Source organism: Peromyscus eremicus, chromosome 1 (genome assembly GCF_949786415.1).
Source record: "Peromyscus eremicus chromosome 1, PerEre_H2_v1, whole genome shotgun sequence".
Taxonomy (NCBI): domain Eukaryota; kingdom Metazoa; phylum Chordata; class Mammalia; order Rodentia; family Cricetidae; genus Peromyscus; species Peromyscus eremicus.
The window spans coordinates 68,689,606-68,706,444 of NC_081416.1; the positions used below are offsets into that span (position 1 = coordinate 68,689,606).

The following is a 16,839-nucleotide window of genomic DNA, read 5'->3' on the forward strand; positions in this document are numbered from 1 at the left end:
ACTTCACTGCTTTCAAAGATGAGGTGATCCCATTTCACTCAGTGACTTTCTGAAACCCGAGACTTGGTTCCAACAGAAAAAATAGAAGCTAATCCCACCATTGAAGTCCTTGAGTGAGGTGGGCACAGATGCTACCTGGGGAGATTCAAGCAGATATCCAGCCGGGCAGTGGTGGCACATGCCTTTAATCTAGCACTCGGGAGGCAGAGCCAAGTGGATCTCTGTGAGTTCGAGGCCAGCCTGGTCTACAGAGCAAGATCCAAGACAGGCACCAAAACTACACAGAGAAACCCTGTCTTGAAAAAAAACAAACAAACACACAAAAGATGCAGATATCTTCTGACAACTCTAAGAGCCTGTCCCAAAATGGAGTGGTGAGCTGATTTAGGCAAATTCAGAAAGGAAAAAGGACACACTGGGTATGGTGCCCTGTCATTAGATTAAAATCCAAGATCGTGTAGACACTTTTATGATGGAGCATCCCCAGCCAAGCCTGCTGTATAAGTTTGTTGAATTGTGACATTAAGGGTAAAAGGTGTTGACCAAATGACCCAGCAACTGGGGCTGTGAAACCTTGATGGTAAGGAGAGACCATGGGGTGATCATGAAAGAAAACAGCTGCCTGTGAGCCTCAAAGTCCCCGAAGACGGGAGGGTTGTTGAAGAATGTGGTCTTGCCTTTGCAAATGGCACCCAGAGGGGCTCCTACCAAATGGTGTTTAGGACACCAGCACAGGCTGGGCTAAACCACACAGCCCACTTCAGAGCTCTGCCACCTCCTGTGAGCCACTGCTCAGGTGCCCTTCATAGCAAGTTCCTGCTGCCTCAAGGCATCCTCACTGGCACTGCAGGGGCCACCTTTCATTCATGATTCTGCCTTAAACATGATTCAATAGAGTCACCTAGGCCTTGTTTAATGATAGCAGGACTGTTGTTGGTGTTTTTTACTCTTTTGGCTCTTTTGGGAGGCCCACCACCCAGCTCCCAAATAAATACATGGAGATTTATTCTTATGAATGCCCAGCCTTAGCTTGGCTTGTTATTTGCCAACTTTTCTTAACTTAAATTATCTCATCTACCTTTTGCCTCTGGGCTTTTTCCTTTCTCTTACTTCTGTATATCTTACTTTCACTCTTACTCGGTGGCTGGCTATGTGGCTGTGTGGCTGGTCCCTAGCATCCTCCTCTCCTTGTTCTCTTGCTCTTTCTTCTTTTTCTCCTATTTATTCTCTCTGCCTGTCAGCCCCACCTTTCCTTTCTCCTGCCTTACTATTGACTGTTCAGCTCTTTATTAGACCAATCAGGTGTTTCAGACAGGCAAAGTGACACAGCTTCACAAAGTTAAACAATTGTAACGTAAAAGAATGCAGCACATCTTTGCATCATTAAAACAAATATTCCACAGCATAAACAAATGTAACACATCTTAAAATAATATTCTACAACATAGGACCTGACTAAAAGTGAAGAGAGTCAAAAGCAACACTATCAGAGAGCTCTAGGCATGACCCACCCTTGGCCCATAGGCTACATGCAACCTAAAAGAAAGATGAATTTGACTCAACACAAAATTGTACACCCACTTAAAACACGATGAGATATTTCTTTTGCAATTTTATTTTTACAACTCAATTATGCAGTTCTCAAGTGTGAACTTTGTAGATGACATCATGTCACAATGTCAAAAGGTTGACTCTGCCTGCTAGAGACTAATAAATGGTATTCTCTGAAAGGGAGGCTGGCCACACTAAAACATAATGCTGTCTGTATACAAATCCTAACAGAGGGGAAGAACCAGCTGGATATTTAGGGCAAGAAGCCACTGCTTAGCACGTGAGGTTGGTCTGAGGCCCGCATGCAACCTTCTGTCTCACTACCCAGGGGGCCTAGATAGGGCCAGCCTTCCTGAGTAGCATGAGGTAGCTCAAGGTTCAACTGGTGGGAGTTGGCCTGCAGCAGGGTGGTCTCCGTGTCTTCTCAAACTCACCCAGAGGACAGAGGGAACACTCTGTATGCTTTGTTCTGCTGATTATCCCATGGACACTAATACATCTACCCACACACCTCCAGAAAGGGTCCCCACTGAACAACCATGTTGCCAGCTGACATAGCTAGAGCTTTTTCATTTTTGATAAGAGAAAATGGAAGGGCAAAATCTAGTTAGAGACCACTGGGTTGGAGTGAAGAAATCCTGCCATCCCAATTCTGATCCAATTGTTCTTATGGCCCAAGGGTTCTCAGGCACACAAGCAGAGATGCGAAGCCCTGGGCCTTTGTTAGCCTTGTTAGCAAAATGCATAGGTCCATCTGTACATCTTCCCTGCCTCCCAGTCGGCCACCTACCCACTCATCCTCTTGAATAGGAGGCGTTGTTTGAGGAGTTCTCAGCTGAGGAAGACCCTATAGCCCTAAAGATCATAGGCATCTGCAGGCATGCACTCTTGGGGTTTTGTGGGAGGTCTTTCTCGCTGGCAGGTGTCCACCGCAGGGCTGAACAGTGCAGGCCAAATTACCCTAGAGATATCTGAACACCTCAGGTAGAAATGACATTGTTAAGAGCTCAGCAAAACATTTTGAAGGCTTCCCACACACACCAGGGGCTTGCTAATAGCCTTTATTTGATTCATTCCTTATTAGCAATGTCAGAGTTTTCTCTTTTGCTGAGCTTGTGTTTTGTGTAAATCTTTTTCTATTTGGTTCTCATTTATGATCCCACATCCCTGTCCAGAGAGTGGTGTTTTTAATTTTCTCAGATGGAAAGCAACTTCCTAAGCAAGTGGGTGAATTAATCATCAAAGCCCACAGTGCGGGGAAAGCCGAGGAGCCCCAACAATCCCCCATCATCCATCACCTATGGTGGAATTTCCCAGGCTGCTCCAGCATTATCTCATAGTGGTGGTTCCCTTGCCTCATGGGGTCCCTGGGAGAGGAGGGGGAGTAGATTAAATGAGATCATTTGCCTCTGTAAATTATAAATCACTCCCAAAGACAAAGGAGTATTAGCATCATTTAGTTCACAGAGACAGCAAGCACAGACGTTGGACCTTTTTCAGAATTCCCACTGAGCTGTAGGAAGGACTTTTGGTTACTGTGTTACTGGGACTGATTTAAACTGGTCCAAACACCGACCTTCCTCTGACTTCTTCCTCCCTGCTGATTGACCCATGGGCAGCTAGTGTCAAAAATGTTGGTTAATTGAAGTCTGAGCCTGAAGGAGACTCAGGAAGAGATAGATTAATAACAGGTTTGATAGTCATAAAGAAATAAATACCAGAAGTGGACTAAAGAGTGTGTCCTGTAGACCACCTAGTTTTCCCTTAACATAGTATCTTGTATCCTAACTCTAAAATCATGACCCAACCCTCAACGCTAACAAATAGGACTGGAAGGCCTGCAAATTCAAGCATGGAGCAGAGTCCTGTGCAAACCAGGGCGCCTGGTTTCCTTGCGCACGGCCGCACTAGCTAGGGGAGTTTCCCTATGGCTTGTCTCATTAATTACCAGGAGCTGTGAGTGCCTTATGTTTTATGTCTTTGGAGACTGAGCATATAAGACCTGCCTTGGAAATTACTCTTTGGCATGTGTGGTGTCTGGGGGATTGTGTAGGAGTTAAACATAGCAGCATCCATCCATTAAGGAGCTCTTTACAGCTCTTGGTCTTCCGGGGTTGAGTGTGCCACATTCATAGGAATAAGGATATAGGAGTGGTGAGAAGACATTTGGAGTTAGCATGATAGTAAATATAGCTTGCTACAGAGTGGAAAGTTAAGATTTATGTTCAAAAATAGAGTCACTGGTTCCTCTAATTTTTACAAAAAAAAATTATTTTTGAGAGCTGGGCACTTAGGCTGTCTGGGAGGAATGCATTGGAATCGGCCACACATTGTGCTCCTTGATGGATGTTGAGTATACACCCATAGCAGGACAGACTCATATCTGTGTGGTTCCCATTATGATCCCACATTCCTGTCCTGAGAGTGGTGTTTTTAATTTTCTCAGATGGAAAGCAACTTCCTAAGCAAGTGGGTGAATTAATCACCAAAGCCCATAGTGAGGGGGGTTTGTATTATAGTGGTAAAAAGAGATGAGAAAATCAGCCAACAAAACCCCTGCAGGTTGGAGTCTCGCAGCTGGTCAAAGTGCTGAGAGCAAGCAACTATTCCATGCTCAGCTATAAATGAGACATCGGCAGCAGCCCCTCCTAGACTCAGGGATCACTGATGAGGAGGAAGCAGAAGGAATTGAAAGAGCAGGAGGAAGCTGGGGAATGGTAAAGAATGCTGCCTCCTGAGACAATACCATTGTTTGACTCTTGAAGTCACTGTGGCTATGATTACCTGCACAAGATCTGCACAAGGTAGGGCCCAACCACACTCCTGTCCATGGAGTAAGGAGGAGCTCATAGGGCCCCGCCCCTCCCTGAGGATTTATCCAAGTAGTTAATGAAGTCGATGAAGGAAGGGAAGCCATTTTCCTTGGTGGTATATCATTTCTGATAAGATGTCCTTGATATAAACAAACTTTCACCCGTGCTCCCATAAGCCACCCTAGTGAAACTCACCAGGTCACTAAAAAAACAGCAAAAAGAAAAGACGAAAGTGAAAGAGGGGCTAGTTGGGAAGAGCGGGGGACAATGGAAGTGTAAGGGGTAAAAGATGAAGGGGATAAGTATGATTAAAAAATGTACACATATGAAAATGTCATACGGAACCTATTATTTCTAATTAATACATGCTGATTATAAACAACCAAATGGGCTGGAGAGATGGCTCAGTCAGTCAGTAATATACTCCATGCACAAGCATCAGGGACCTGAGTTCAGATCCCCAGCACCCACATACAAAGCTAAGCACAATGTTGGGTAGTCTCAGTGCCAGCAAGACTACTGGGCCTTTCTAACCTGCTAGTCTAGCCAATCAGCAAGCTCAGGTTCAGTGAAAGATATTGTAAAGTAAGTTGGAGAAGTTTGAGGAAAACACCCAGTGTTGACCTCTGACCTCCCCCCACACATGCACACACACTCATGCATGCATATACTCACATACGCACATGCACACAGATGGCAGGATCCTTGATTTCAGAGAACTGGTATTCATTGTAGTGGAGAGATGGGCAAGGGATCTGGAGGTGGCAAGTTGTAAAAGGCAGAGTTCTGATGGAAGATTCTGTAGGTATGGGAGGGTCTCCTCACTGAGCATCCTCTTCCCCCTTCTAAGCTAGCCTGGATACTTTACAATATCTTTCACTGAACCTGAGCTTGCTGATTGGCTAGACTAGCAGGTTAGAAAGGCCCAGGAGTCTTGCTGGCACTGAGACTACCCAACATTGTGCTTAGCTTTGTATGTGGGTGCTGGGGATCTGAACTCAGGTCCCTGATGCTTGTGCATGGAGTATATCCATCTGTAGGCACTTGTATGTCCCTCTAAGACAGTGGTTCTCAACCTTCATAATGCTGAGACCCTTTAATACAGTTCCTCATGTTGTGGTGACTCCCCCTGCCAACCATAAAATTATTTCTTTGCTACTTCATAACTATAATTTGTTACTGTTATGATAAATATCTGATATACCGGATATCTGATAGGTGACCTCTGTGGGGCTCCAGACCCCTAGGCTGAGAACCACTGCTCTAAGAGATAAAGAGAAATCTTCAAACTCAACCATGGTACCACATTTCAGATCATCATAAGAGTGACCAATAATTCAATTCCTTATGAACAGGGAGCCAAAGTTGGAAGGGGATGAGCTGAGAATGCATCTGGGAGCAAAGGTCAGGCTGAGCCTTCAAGAGATTAAGCAGAAATGAGGCTGTCCTCTGCCTGAGCATCTCCAGGTCGTCTCATGCTAAAATGGAATTTCCCTTTGAAAGGATTTGTCTGAAAATGCATGTCAAGGAGGCGGAATGAATAGTGGTTTCCTGTGAATGCTCCCAGAGGCTGATAAGACGTACCAGAGCCGGAGAGTCATCAACACAGAATACACACACAATCCAAATCCACCCCCTTCTGAACTCTGAGCAGCTGTGTAAGATCTTGGAACACTCTGAACATGGAGGGATTTACAAAGATGGAATTGAAGGAACTTATTTCTCTGAATCATCTCATTTGAGGATGCCAGGTTGGGGGGTGGTCGGTTTCAGGGAATTTTTTGTTTTTGTTGTTTTCTCAGTGAAAAGTTTAACAAAATCTTCATTGTTTTTCTCAAAGTGTTGGGATAAATGATAGAAATCTTTACCTAGGGAAAAGGAAAAAGGAAGAACCTTAATGACAAAAGGGGGTGGAGGGGGGGGCCTCTGGGAAGATGAAATATGACTGGTCAAAATCAATTTAATTATCCAGCCAGCATCCTTGAGTCAGCTACATCCTGACTGTAGTTTAGGGGGTAATGGCCTGGCAGGAATATAAACAGGTCAAGAAGACCTCATTAGCATACAGCACACTAGCTCTTGCTTACTGCCTGGGTAAGTAGATGCAGCTTATTGGAAAATAAAGAGGTTTATCTGCAGTTAATTCAGACTTCAAATACTATATGATCTGGGCCCAGGGCATGGCAGAATTGTTCTCTTCTCTTGGGCTGGACACTTTATAAGCATTGCTCCTTGAGTATCCAGTCCAGGGGAAATGGCACAGGAAGTGTGCCACCTACCTCAGTGGAGGGCACTTGTGCTGTCCTGGGTCAGTGAAGAAGACACAAGTGTGTCCATTTTAAAAGTAAGGGAACCAGCACTCAGAGTCCAGCAAGCCACCAAGTTTCTGAATCATCCAAGCAGAAGCCCAGGGATCTAAAAGCTGAGTCACCTCCTCGTATGTTTGCCACACAAAAGTAGCCATGGCCAAATTTGGCTTCAGTAAGGACAAAGGCCTTCTCAGGACAAAGCAGTGTTTCCATGCAACTTCTGGGAGGCAGGAGACAGCCCCATTTTAAAACTGGTTAGGTCTGCAAAGCTCCTTCAAATTACATCACTACAGCAGAGAGTGATCTCCGGTCTTGGGTCATGGCCTCTTTAATCCAGCATTTTATTTGTGAAGACATTACAGCTGACATTCTCCCTGACCCCATCCCCCCACCCCATGCATGTATCCTGCATGGCTTCCTCCTCTTCCTAGAACGTGGTACAAAGGCTTTTACATGAAGGCACAGGTAACTTCTGGGTCTCTCTCTAACTGTGCTATCTGGAAGGAACCATGTTATGCCACATAAGGTCAGATATTTGTTTTATATTTGCTGAATACCCAGCACCTAGAACAGCATCAAGCATATACTAGAACCAATAAATATTTCCTGGATGAAAGGGTGGGTGGGTGAGTGGATGTATTGGTGAATGGATTGATGGGTGGGTAGATGAATTGGTGAATGGATTGATGGGTGGGTAGTAAGCATCTAGATGGATTGGGGGGGGGTAGGTACATGGATATAGATAGATGGGTAGATAAATGAATTTGTGAGTAGGGAGGTAGTGGGTGGATAGGTGTGGGGGTAGATGGGTGAGTAGATAGTTGAATGGGTGAGTGGATAGGTGGGTAGATGAGTGGCTGGACAGGTGGATGGATTGATGAGGAAAGGATGGATGGGTTGGCAATTGGTGGATGGTTGGGTGGATAGGAGAATGAATGGATAGTTGGATTGATGGGTAGGTTGGTGGATGGGTGATGGATGGATGCGATAGATAATGATTGGATGAATAGATGAATAGATAAGTGACAATTAAAACACAATCATTTGTTTCATGTTTTAATGACTAAATCTCGAGGAAAAACTGTATGATCACCATCATTTTATCAAGCCTAGCATTTATACAAACTCCGTTTTCCTTTTTTGTATGCACCATGTCTTTATACAGTGGGATTACAACAGCTTACAAGAATAGCCTCAATATAATCAATAGACAAACTTAAAAACAAACTCAAAGTAAGAGCTGAGTAAACACACAGGGTGAGGAGGCCCAGCCTGTTGCTGTTCTCATGCACTCCATGGAGAGCAAGAGGGTGAGAGCAATTTGCTTTGTGAAATGTAGGGTCTTCCCAGGGAGGCTTTTCCTGGAAGCATGTCAAAAAACATGTACAGTCTAGTAGTTCTAGAACATAAGAAGAAACACCCCCACCAGACATCTCTCCACTCTACCAAGAACTCTGGCATCTTTCTCACGTCCTTGCCACAGGCCCTCAGCGCCATCTTACAGATGAGAAGACTGCAGGTCGGGGAGGACACAGGCCCTGCCCGGTCAGGCTCCATTTCTGGCTGTCAGCCCAAGCTCCTGGCACCAGGACCAGCCCTTCACCCTCACCAGGTGCCAGTGAGCTTTGGAGCCTCCAGCTCCTGGGACTTGGGAAAGAGAGATCCTCTCACCATTCCTCTATTCCCTGGTGGTAACCCCTGCAGGAGCTGCCCAGTGGGGCCAGGACAGGATGTGTGCTGACTTCTGCCCTAGCTGGGGTTCAGAGTTCTCTGTTGTGACTGTTTTACCCAGCAGGTGTGAGGAGGGGCACCTTCCTCGTTATAAGCATGGACTGTGCAAGTGTGTCTGGTCCAACAGCAGAAAGGGGTCTGTCACCTGAGGCTCAGAAATCGTCCCTCATTAAGCGCGGCACCTGATTATATCTGTCAGCACCCAGCCTTGGGAAGCCCCACAAGCCACACCCTTTCCATGTAGCCAAACACTGAGAAGCTCATCTGACCCAGGGCCTCTGCAGAACCAACTGAGAGCAGAGGTCCCTTCGGTCTAAACACCACGGCCCTGCCTGTGGGTCCTCAGCTCTCAGAACTTGCTTCTGGAGGAAACATCTGCTCAGGGCAGAAGTGAGAAATGCTTGTGGTAGCATCCAGAAGCCGCCCATGCACATCTCAGCTCACCACAGCACACTTAGTGTCTCTTTATTCAAACTTCTGAGGACTTGGATTCGCACTTTAATTAGTTTCCAGTAGGAGGAGCAGAGGTCAAAGTTCACATATTTAGCCCATGAACAATAATGTTCTGCAGATGGATCCATTCTGTGTCACAGGTGCTTTCTATTAACCACAACCGTGTCCTACTGAGGTGAGGACATTCTGGAGCCTTCACCAAGCCCCTGTCTTCCCTAGCCTTCTGTAGCCCATCTGGCAGGCCCACTGGGTCAGCATCCGTTCAGATGCAGTCACTGCTGTTCTTGAAAGAATAAATAGATGCAGTTCCCGTTATCTTCACTGAGGTCCAATCCATCCTCTGAGCCAATGTCCTTCATATCCAGCTCACTCACCATCGAGTGACAGAAAGGACTCAGCCCATGTCTCCCCCTGCCCTGGAGTAATCAGCCTGGAGTAACCAGGCTGTCCTATAGGAAGCTGATTAGGGACAGAATGACTCACAACCTGGTTCAGATGTGTGCATGCATGTTCACCTACACTGGAGCTCAGGAGTGCTGACCCTTGCTTTCCATCACACCAAAGACCTTCAGGCATTTTGGAATTGGAAAGGACCTCAGGACTCATCTGAATCTCTCTCTCAGAGCCCCAAGGCACTGAGGTTACTGCCACTTTCTCTAAATATTACCTGTATGTCACCCCCACTCCCACCCCTATAGGCCCCTGTGCCAGGTCCTGTCTGGGGTTGCCTCATGGCCTGTGCCTGGGGTGGGGGAAGAAGCTCCTGACAGCCCTGCTAGGCCTAGAGCGTGAAGATGGCGGGCTTCTGTTCAGAAACCCTGAGTTCAGGCCCAGCTCTGCACCACTGTGGTCCTACTAAGGCACCTCACCTCTCTGAACTCCAGTTTCCTCAGCTGAAAAGCCACAGTGATGAAATCTGACTCCTGGGGTATCGGTGAGGGGGGTTACTAAGCAAAGGGTGAGTGCTGTCAGCATTTCCTTTTGGGGGGGGAGTAGAGGAGGGTTCGAGACAGGGTTTCTCTGTGTAGTTTTGGTGCCTGTCCTGGATCTCGCTCTGTAGACCAGGCTGGCCTAGAACTCACAGAGATCTGCCTGGCTCTGCCTCCCAAGTGCTGGGATTAATGGTGTACACCACCACCACCTAGCTACTGTCAGCATTTCTAAGCCCCTTAAGAATGAGGAGGCAGGAAGACAGGCCCTGAACCCTGAACCGTGGTGGCCCCCATAAACTGCATGGCAGTCCTATCAGACTGCTGAATGAAGGCAAGGCTAATCACCCAGGGGTGCCAACATTGCCAGCCAGCCTGACTCCGAGGCCCACTTGGTTTCACATATGTTCTGTGCCTGGAGATGAAGGGTTTTATACAGAGGCCCAGCTGCAAAAGACCTGAAGGCTTTTCTGATGATGGTCCTAGAATCTGGGGTTTAAAAGCTGGCAAAGTCCACCCCAGCTGTAGCCCTTGTACTTTGTCATCGTGGGAGGATGTGACCTTGATCTGGGAAGAGAAGTTGGAATAATGGCAAAGCTGGTATTCCTGTGGGGACAACATAGGACATGCTCCACATTGCAAAGAACTGAGTTGTTTCTTAAAAATCTGTCATACTACATGTCATTTGAGTATAATCCATGGTGAACTCATACCTGGAAAAAGATAGGAGGACTTGGGGACCATGATCCTAGAAAATGAGCCTTAGGGGAAATGTGGGAAAACTCTAGGGAATTTCAAACAAGGTGTAGCAGGTAGCAACCTTCTGAAAAGCATGTTAATGTGTCTAGTATATGGATGGATGATGTGGTAGTTTGAATGTAATTGGCTCCCATAAGCCCATTGGGAGTGGCACCATTAGGAGGTGTGGCTTTGTTGGAGTAGTGTTGGAGTTCCTCCAGTGGGTTGGAGGAAGTGTGTCACTGTGAAGGCAGGCTTTGAGGTTTCATATATGCTCAAGCCACTCCCAGTGTTTCAGTTCACTTCCTGTTGCCTGCTGATCAAGATATAGGACTCTTAGCTTCAGCACCATGTCTGCCTGAATGCCGCTATGTCCCACCATGATGATAATGGACTAAACCTCTGAAACTATAAGCCACTCCATTAAATGTTTTTCTTTTAAGAGTTGCCATGGTCATGGTGTGTCTTCACAGCAATAGAAACCCTAAGATGGATGGTTGGTTGATTGGTTGGATGGACGGATGGATGGATGGATGGATGGATAATTGGATGGGTGTTGGTTGGATGGGTGTTGGATAGATGGATGGATGGATGGATGGATAGATGGATGGTGGTTGGATGGATGGATGGATGGTTGGTTGGATGGATGGATGGATGATTGGATGGGTGTTGGTTGGTTGGATGGATGGATGGATGATTGGATGGGTGTTGGTTGGTTGGATGGATGGATGGATGGATGGATGATTGGATGGGTGTTGGTTGGTTGGATGGATGGATGGATGCTTGGATGGTGGTTTGATGGATGGATGGTGGTTTGATGGATGGATGGTGGTTGGATGGTTGATTATGCTCCTGAGTCCTGTTCCTGTTTGCCCTTCAGAACCTAGGAGTCTTTTTGCTGCCAGGTATAGTATAAAATTGCCAAGGATGGTGTGTAGCCCTTCCTCATTTGTCTTTGCAGTTTTACTACATTGCTGCATTCTGGCTACAGTTATGATGGATAGTGCACCATCTCTGAAATGTTTCTAAGCCCCAAGAAGGAGCAAAGCAGTCACAGACATCTTTCCCCAAGATGACTTAGCATCTCAGAATACTGTGAGGTTACCCCAAAACTAGGGGTTTTGGTTGAAGCTCCATTGTCCTCATCCTTAGAGTGGAAGGTGATGATGCCCACTTCAGATGTAAAACTGAGGCCCAAGGTAACACTGACAGACAAGTACCTAGATATCATCATCCTGGTTTGTTTCCTCCCAACCTCCTTCATGCCAAACCCCTAGATGAAGAACACACTGGCTCTACTCTGCTGTGGCTTCCATCTTGGTCTGCAAATGAGAAGTCAGTGGGAAGCTCTCAGCAACCTGTTTTCCAAGAGCTGTTGTGTAGCCCTGTGTGGTGATGTCATTTCTCCTCTGTGGACATGTGATTTTGGAGTTTGGTTGAAGTTGTTGCTGGGTTTTGGGGCTTGGGGTTTTGTGAGATATATTGTATATATTTATATATAATATAAAATATTCTCTGAGGAAAACTATTTTTTGCCACTCTCAGAAGTTCTTAGTTGCCTGTTGTTTATCTATAGGTGGGCCCCCTTGAGATTCCCCCTTCCATGTTAGTATGTTGATTGGCATCATCCTTGTTCAGGTCTTATTTAGGCAGCCATATTATTGAAGTATCATGGGTATAGCTTCCCTGTCATTTCTAGGAGACACACACTCTCAGATGATTTTCTGGTCCATTTGGCTCTTACAATCTTTCTGCCCTATCTTCTGAAATGTTCCCTGACCTTTGGGTGCAGGAATTGTGTTGTAGACAGATCTAGCTTGGGTCCTATGGGTCTTGTGTCCAAAATGGAATTTGGGGTCTGAAGTGCCTGGTGTCTTCAACAATAAAAACTTACCTTCAACCTCTGGGAGGCAATGAAGGGCAACAGCAAAAGCCCATATTTTGTTTGGGGAGTCTCCTGGACTTCCCAAACCAACAACTCAATAGGGAAGTTTGTTGTTAGGTTGGTTGGTTTGTTTGTTTGTTTGTCTTTACTCTTACTCTTTGGCTCTTTGGGGTCCCACCACCCAACTCTCAAATCCACAGAGTCTTATTCTTTTTTATAAATGTCTGGCCTTAGCTTGGCTTGTTTCTAGCCAGCTTTTCTTAACTTAAATGATCTTTTGCCTCTGGGCTTTTATCTTTCTCTATTCTATATACCTTTCTTTACTTCTTACTCCATGGTTTGCTGTGTAGCTGGGTGGATGGCTCCTGGTGTCCTTTCTCCTTCTAACCGTTCAGCTCTTTATTAGACCAATCAGGTGTTTTAGACAGGCAAAGTAACAGCTTCACAAAGCTAAACAAATGCAACATATAAAAAGGCAGCACATCTTTGCATCATTAAACAAATATTCCACAGCATAAACAAATGTGACATATCTTTAACTAATATTCTACAACAGATGTTCTTATGCCTGGTATTAGGGATTTTTTTAGTCTATGGCTATTAGAAGGAGCTTTGCCAGCCCAAGTGGGATAACTTCATTTAAACTATATATGTACATGTATATACATGGACTTATATGTATGTAATCTTAGGTAAGTAATAATATGATTCCTCTACAGAGTTTTCAGACATCCTCAGTGTTATTTTACCCTCCTCCCTTGAGTTAAAATACTCCCAATTTTACCCATTTGCATTTTCAGATCTCTCATAACCTGTTAGTCCCCTCTCTCTTACTTACCCCATGATCCCATCTTATCTCCTGGTTTCTGCCATCACCACATGTTGTATACTCACATCTCAAGACTTGGAGTTAGGAGCCACAGATGAGGGAAAGCATGTGACATTTGTCTCTCTGAGTCTGGGTTAATTCACCCAGTAAGGTCTTTCATTGTTCCATCCATTTACCTGCAAAGTTCACGATTTTGTTTTTGTTTTTTTTCTTATGGCTGAATAGTATCCCAGAGTGTATATGTACCGCATTTTCATTCTCCAATTGCCAAACAAAATGAAGGACACTTTGTTTGTTTCCATGCCCTATTGTGAATAGGGCAGCAATGAACATAGCTGAGCAAGTATCCGTGAAGTAGGATGTCACGTCCTTCTGGAATATGCCATGGAGTGGTATAGCTGGGTCATATGGTAGATTTATTTTTAGCGTTTTGAGAATTCTCCACACTGATTTCCAGAGTGGCTGAAGAAGTTGACAACCCCATCGACAGTAAGTGGGGGATCCCCCTCTCCCCACATTCTCTTCAGCATTTATTGTTAGTTGTTTTTGTTGGTCTTTGCCATTCTGATGAAGGTGAGATGAATCTCAAAGTGGGTTTGATTTGTGTCCCATAATTCCTAAGGGCGACGAACAGTTTTGAGATATTTCTTCTTTTGAGAACTCTTTGTTCAGATCTGTAGCCCATTTTATGAATGGGTTGGGGTTTGGGCACGGGGGTCAAGTCTTCGTTTTCTGAGGTCTTTATATATTCTAGACATGAATCCTTCACCAGATGCATTGCTGGGAAAGATGCTCTCCCATTCTGTAGGCCTCTTCTTTACTTGATTACTTGTTCCTTTACTTTTGCAAAAGCTTTTTAGTTTATTAAGGTCCCACTTGTTAATTGCTGACCTTAATTCTTGGGCAAATGGAGTCCTATTTTTCTTCTTGTGTGTGTGCGTGTGTGTGTGTGTGTGTGTGTGTGTGTGTGTGTGTGTGTTTCCAGTCAATTTAAAGAGATACATGTGGACGGCTTCCCACTCCATTTCCCCAGAGCTGACTTTCTCCATCACACAGGGCCTACGATGGTCCCTGCCTCTTCCTTCCTCACTTCTGAAGCTCTGAGCCGAAGTAATGAACTGAGAGACTGGGTCAAATTATCAGGGAAGAAAACGGGGCCACAGGAAACCATGAGACCTGCAGCCCCTAAATCCAGCCTCTTCCCAGCGGCTTGGCCTGAAGGTCTAATTTTTACTGGGAAAAAAAAAAATGGTTGTTGCCTAGCAGTTCCCAGAGAGCTTTCATGAGGCAGATAACTCCTGACTTCTGTCAGAGCTGATAAATTGGCTCAGTGTGAGTCACCCCAAGAATACAGCCACGAAATGGACGATAGGCTCGAACAGAAGAGGCTTTTCTGGCTGCAGACTTCTCAAAGTAGAAGTTGTTCCTAATCACGTGTTACTAGGCAGTTTGGAGACAGCTGGATGTTAAGCTGTGACTGTCGTCTGTGGGGTGGGAAGCCCGAAGTGGCTTCCTCTTTTTCAAAAGTAGTGGGATTTTATTTTCCTACGGATCATCCACCTTTCCACTTCGTTCTCCTTTTATGTCTAACCTTGCATTCAGTGTGGTAAGCGTGCCCCAAGTGTCCCTGGTAGTTAAATATTAGAGAAAAAGGCAAACGTGTCTAACAAAAGAGGTCATATCTGAGCAGGAACCACAGCAGGGTGACTGTGGTGTCGGAGATAAATTCTCTGCCCTGATGTGAAAGCAGCTCTCCTTTCTGGGTTTCAGGTACAATTATTTTAAAGTGTTCTTGTGCCCAGGGACAGAGCATGGGAAATGGCTTCTTTTCTGAGTAATTCTCCACTTTTATTGCTTTGCCCAAGTCTGTCACTGCTATATGTCACTTCAATTAGCTGCTGACCTGGCGTATTGGGGGATAATTTATTAAATGCATTAAATGGTGTACTGTGATGAGCTTGCCAAGGGCTATGGAAGAAACAAACTTGTGTGCTTAAATACATGGGCTGAGCAAGATCTTCGATGTCACGAAAAGCTACAGAGCCTAATGTGGTAGGCTCTGCATGGAGCTCAGGGAATAAGACTACTGAGTAAGAAAGCAAAACTACAGGTGACAGGAAGGCAGAATAGGATGCTGGCTCTCAGCAAGCAGAAGGGAGCATCTCTCTGTTCACCTGTTCACCGACACCAGCTTGCACCTAATTTCACCACCTTGCACCTGATTTGCATACAGAGCAAGGGCCCATGTATTCTTGCAGTTCTGTTTTGTTTTATCTTTGAGACAGGGTCTTTCTTTTTTTTATTTTTTGTTTTATAATTTAATTTAATTTTACATATCAGCCATGGATTCCCCTGTCCTCCCTCCTCCCTCCCCACCCCCCCTTTCCACCCCCCATTCCCATCTCCTCCAGGTCAAGGACTCCCCTGGGGATTCAGCTCAGCCTGGTAGATTCAGTCCAGGCAGGTCCAGTCCCTTCCTCCCTTCACCCAGGCTGAGCAAAGTGTCCCTGCATAGGCCCCAGGCTCCAAACAGCCAGCTCATGCACTGAGGACAGGTCCCAGTCCCACTGCCTGGGGGCCTCCCAAACAGTTCAAGCTAATCAACTGTCTCACTTATCCAGAGGGCCTGGTCCAGTTGGGGGCTCCTCAGCTATTGGTTCATAGTTTATGTGTTTCCACTAGTTTGGCTATTTGTCCCTGTGCTTTTTCCAATCATGGTCTCAACAATTCTCACTCATACAATCCCTCCTCTTTCTCACTGATTGGACTCCTGGAGCTCCACCTGGGGGCTGGCTGTGGATCTCTGCATCCACTTCCATCAGTCATTGGATGAGAATTCTACCACGACAGTTAGGGTGTTTGGCTATCCAATCACCAGAGTAGGTCAGTAGGGCTTTCTCTCGACCATTGCCAGTAGTCTATTGTGGAGGTATCTTTGTGTATTTCTGGGGACCTCTCTAGCACTTTGCTTCTTCCTATTCCCATGGGGTCTTCATTTATCATGGTCTCTTTTTCCTTGTTCTCCCTCTCTGTTCTTGATACAGCTGGGATCTCCCACTTCCCTAAGCTCTCTTTCCCTCAACCCTTGCCCTTCATTACCCACCCCCCACTCATGTCCAGTTTGTTCATGTAGATCTCATCCATTTCTCAGACAGGGTCTTTTTATGTAGTGCTGACTATCCTGGAACTCACTCTGGAGACCAGGACGGCCTTGGACTCATAGAGATCCACCTGCCTCTGCCTCCCAAGTGCTAGGGCTAAAGGTGTGCTTAACCATACCAATGTTGCTGCCGTTCTTAATATTTACAAACACATTCTTGATTTGAGTTTGTCTTAAGGAGACAGGTAGATGCTTAGGGACGTTTGAGTCCATCCCCAAAACCAAGAAAAGTTTTCCCAATGCTGTACAGTGTTCCTCAGAAAATGGCACCATGGTATCTACCAGAGTGGTATTGAAGCAGTGTGAAAGGTGCATTCTGAGGAACCTACACTGTGTTCCTGTGATGACATAAGTAGGTGCGGGTAGCTCCATTCAGTATCCTCAAGACGTGAATCTCAAACTTAGGTGAGGAGCTTTCAAGCTTAAACTGGCATCCCTTGG

General features: G+C 45.7%; 1 protein-coding gene across 1 annotated transcript in view; it reads left to right on the forward strand.

Moving 5' to 3' along the window:
* Positions 1–16,839, forward strand: part of Adam12 (ADAM metallopeptidase domain 12) — a 320,201-nt gene that overhangs the window by 250,670 nt on the left and 52,692 nt on the right. The window lies entirely within an intron of this gene.